A 4,830-nucleotide genomic window follows, 5' to 3' on the forward strand; every position below is an offset into this window, starting at 1 on the left:
CCTTCAATTAAGCATGAGGACATGCTAATGTTTAAGTGTGGGGAGGTTGATAAACCACTATTTTATGGTTTATATTGTGTATAATTATGTGGTTTTATCACGATCCTTACCCACTTATTCATTAATTTAGCATGCATTTATATTTCCTTCCTGAAATTATTACATGGTTGAAAACTGCTTCCTAGAGACTTTTTATTATGCATTTTAGTTCTCCTTTATCCCATTCGATGCCGTGATCTGTGTGTTAAGTGTTTCAGGCTTTATAGGGCATGGATGAGTTGGAGATTGGAAGGGAAGCTAGCAAAAATGGAAGGAACACAAGAAATTGAGGAGACAACCAGTGAGAAGTGACATGGCCGCATGGCTCACGCGTTCGCGCGGAAGAGGAGAAATCGCGGTGACGCGGCCGCATGGCTCACGCGACCGCGCGGAAAGGAAAAACACGAATGACGCGTCCACATGGACGACGTGATCGCGTGACATACGCGATCTGCATAATCTGCAGATTTCGCTGGGGGCGATTTTGGGCCCTGTTTTGACCTAGTTCTCGGCCCAGAACAGCAGACTAGAGCCAGAAAACATGCAGAAACGAAGAACAATTTTCATTCTACACAATTTTGAGTTTTTAGATCTAGTTTTACTCCTCCTCTAGGTTTTCTCTCTACACAATTGATACTCTTAGGATATTATTTTTCTACTACTTTTGCATTGGGATATTGAGAAGAGTCATTACCTCATCAAGACTTCGTCATTCTAGTTCGTTTTCTTTGCTTGGCTTTACTCTTCCATGTCCTTTGCTTTGTTAATTTTACCATTGGAATATTATTAGGATTTATTCAATATAAGGATTATTCTTATTTTAATTGGATTATTTTTTATTTCTATTTACAATGTCTTTCTTTAATTTCTTCTCATATGTTATGAATTTTGCATTCACAATGAGCGAGTAGTTCCCTAACTTGATGGGGAGTTGATTGAAAGGAACCAATTGAGTTGGAAGGCTTGAAAGAAAGATTGTAATTGGGTTTACTATTGGATTGCCTTCTAGTCACTAACACCAATCCCTTTTGATTAAGTGGGTTGCAATTTGTGAACAGACGTAGCATTCCAACCTGTTTGATTTTCCTTTGCCTAGTAAAGGATAACAAAACAAAATAACTTTAATTATCAATTAATCTTGAGAGCATTCCAACTATAATAGGGATTCCAACTAATCAACTCCCAGTCAAGGCTTTTATTTACATTATTCAAATTCATCAATTTAATTTCCTGTTATTCAACTCAAACCTTTTTGAAAATATCTGATTAATAAAATAGCACACCTTTCTGCAACTCGTTGGGAGACGACCTGGGATTCATACTCCCAGTATTTAAAATTTGAATTTATGTGACATATTTCTAAATTGATAAGTGGATTTCCGGTGAGTTAAGAACTATACTTGCAACGTACACATTTTAATAATTTTTAATTCACCAATTTTCGCTGCATCAGCCAACTTTGGCCACCAACGTTGCTTCCTCTGCCTCTTTCTTGCCATTCTTCTTGTCATTCTGGGCGTTTAACGCCAGGATAACACCAAGGAGGTAAATTTGTTTTCAATTCAAATTTTTTTCAATTTTTCAGGTTTTAAAACTAATTTCTCAAAATCTTATCTTTTTCATATCCTCTCTTATCAATCATATCTTTTTCAAAATCAAATCTTTTCATTTTTCTTTTAATATTTTCGAAAATCCTTGCCAACAATTAATGTTAAAAAATTTCAAGTTTGTTACTTTCTTGTTAAGAAAGGTTCAATATTTAAATTTTAGAATCATATCTTTTAATTTCTTGTTAGTCAAGTCATCAATTTTAAAAATCAAATCTTTTTTTAAATCTTTTTCAATCATATCTTTTTAAAATCACATCTTTTTAAAAGCAAATTTTTTCAATCATATCTCTTTTAATTTGATTTCAAACTTTTTTTTTCTAACTTCTTATCTTTTCAAAATTATTTTCAAATCTTTTTCAACTAATCACTATTTTTTATCTTTTTCAAAACCACTTAACTACTTTTCTCTCTCCAATTTTTGAAAACCATTGACAACTTTTTCAAAATTCTTTTTAATTAACTAATTGTTTTAAACTATAATTTTTTTTAAATTTTCAAAAATTTTCTCTCTCTCATCTCTTTCTATTTAATCATTAACATTTATCCTCCTTTAATAATTCGGACCCCCTACCTCTCTATAAGTTTGAATTCTTCTCTCTACTTCATCCTTCTATTATTCTTTTTCTCTGACACATCAAGAAATCTCTATACTGTGACATAGAGCATTCCATACTTTCTTTGTTTTTTTCTCTTTCATATGAGCAGGAACAAAGATAAAGGCATTCTTGTTGAAGCTGATCCTGAACCTGAAAGGACTCTGAAGAGGAAGCTAAGAGTAGCTAAAGCACAACACTCTAAAGAGGACCTGACATAAATTTTCGAAAAGGAAGCAGACAAAGCAGCCATGGCCGAACCCAACAACAACAATGCAAGGAAGGTGCTTGGTGACTTTACTGTACTAACTCCCGACTTCTATGGGAGAAGCACCTCTATTCCTGCCATTGGAGCAAATAACTTTGAGCTTAAGCCTCAATTAATTTTTCTAATGCAACAGAATTGCAAGTTTCAGGAACTTCCATTGGAAGATCCTCATCAGTTCTTGGCTGAATTTTTGCAAATTTGTGACACTGTTAAGACCAATGAAGTTGATCCCGAGGTCTACAAACTTATGCTTTTCCCTTTTGCTGTAAGAGACAGAGCTAGTATATGGTTGAACTCACAACCTAGAGATAGCCTAAACTCTTAGGAAAAGCTGGTCAATGCCTTCTTAGCTAAATTCTTTCCACCTCAAAAGATGAGTAAGCTTAGAGTGGAAGTTCAATCCTTCAAACAGAAGGAAGGTGAATCCCTCTATGAAGCTTGGGAAAGATACAAGCAATTGATCAGAAGGTGTCCGTCTGACATGCTTTCAGAATGGAGCATCATAGGTATCTTCTATGATGGTCTGTATGAGTTATCCAAGATGTCATTAGACCATTCTGCAGGCGGATCTATTCATCTGAAGAAAATACCTACAGAATCCCATGAACTCATTGAAATGGTTGCAAATAACCAGTTCATGTACACTTCTAAAAGAAATCTTGTGAACAATGGGACAACTCAGAAGAAAGGAGTTCTTGAGATTGATACTCTGAATGCCATATTGGCTCAGAATAAATTATTGACTCAGAAAGTCAATATGATTTCTCAGAGTCTGACTGGATTGCAAGCTGCATCCGGCAGTACTAAAGAAGCGTCTTCTGAAGGAGAAGCTTATGACCCTGAGAATCCTGCAATGGAAGAGGTGAATTACATGGGAGAACCCTATGGAAACACCTACAATTCTTCATGGAGGAATCATCCTAATTTCTCATGGAAAGATCAACAGAAGCCTCAACAACGCTTCAATAACAATAATGGTGGGAGAAACAGGTTTGGCAATAGCAAACCTTTCCCATCATCTTCTCAGCAACAGACAGAGAATTCTGAGTAGAGATTCTCTAGCTTAGCAAACATAGTCTCTGATCTATCTAAGACCACCCTCAGTTTCATGACTGAGGCGCGGTCCTCCATTAGAAATTTGGAGGCACAAGTGGGTCAGCTGAGTAAAAGAGTTACTGAAACTCCTCCTAGCACTCTCCCAAGTAATACAGAAGAGAATCCAAAAAGAGAGTGCAAGGCCATCCACAAGTCCAACATGGCCGAACCTGTAGAGGAGGAAAAGTGATGAGCGGATAATTTATACGCTTTTTGACACTGTTTTTAGTATGTTTTTAGTACATTTTAGTTAGTTTTTAGTATGTTTTTATTAGTTTATATTTAAAATTCACTTTTCTGGGCTTTACTATGAGTTTGTGTATTTTTCTGTGATTTCAGGTAATTTCTGGCTAAAATTGAGGGACCTGAGCAAAAATCTGATTCAGAGGCTGAAAAAGAACTGCAGATGCTGTTGGATTCTGACCTCCCTACACTCGAAGTAGATTTTCTGGAGCTACAGAAGCCCAATTGGCACGCTCTCAATTTCTTTGAAAAGTAGACATCCTGGGCTTTCCAGCAATGTATAATAGTCCATACTTTTCCCGAGATTTGATGGCCCAAACCGGCGTTGCAAATCAGCTTCAGAATTCCCGGCGTTTAACGCCGGAACTGGCACAAAAATTGGAGTTAAACGCCCAAACTGGCACAAAAGTTGGCGTTTAACTCCAGGAAAAGTCTCTACACATGAAAGCTTCAATGCTCAGCCCAAGCACACACCAAGTGGACCCCGGAAGTGGATTTTTACGTCATTTACTCATTTCTGTATATCCTAGGTTACTAGTTCACTATTAGTAGGACCTTTTGACATTGTATCTTTACCTCATGACACATTACACGTTTCTTATTGTATCTTCTACGGCATGAGTCTCTAAATCCCATGGTTGGGGATGAGGAGCTCTGCTGTGTCTTGATGGATTAATGCAATTACTACTGTTTTTCATTCAATCACGCTTGCTTCTATTCTAAGATATCACTTGCTCCTAAACTTGATGAATGTGATGATCCGTAACACTCATCATCATTCTCACCTATGAACGTGTGCCTGACAACCACCTCCGTTCTACCTTAGATTGAGTAGATATCTCTTGGATTCCTTAATTAGAATCTTCGTGGTATAAGCTAGAATTGATGGCGGCATTCAAGAGAATCCGGAAGGTCTAAACCTTGTCTGTGGTATTCTGAGTAGGATTCAAGGATTGAATGACTGTGACGAGCTTCAAACTCC

The 4,830-nt window shown here is 36.8% G+C and overlaps 1 non-coding gene across 1 annotated transcript; it reads right to left on the bottom strand.

Moving 5' to 3' along the window:
* Positions 1-2,889: 2,889 nt before the first annotated feature.
* LOC130953264 (small nucleolar RNA R71) lies at positions 2,890-2,997 on the bottom strand. Its single transcript, XR_009075435.1, has one exon. It is a non-coding gene; the product is annotated as a small nucleolar RNA R71 (small nucleolar RNA).
* Positions 2,998-4,830: the final 1,833 nt, after the last annotated feature.

The sequence above is a fragment of the Arachis stenosperma genome, chromosome 9 (genome assembly GCF_014773155.1).
Source record: "Arachis stenosperma cultivar V10309 chromosome 9, arast.V10309.gnm1.PFL2, whole genome shotgun sequence".
In the NCBI taxonomy this organism is placed as follows: Eukaryota; Viridiplantae; Streptophyta; class Magnoliopsida; order Fabales; family Fabaceae; genus Arachis; species Arachis stenosperma.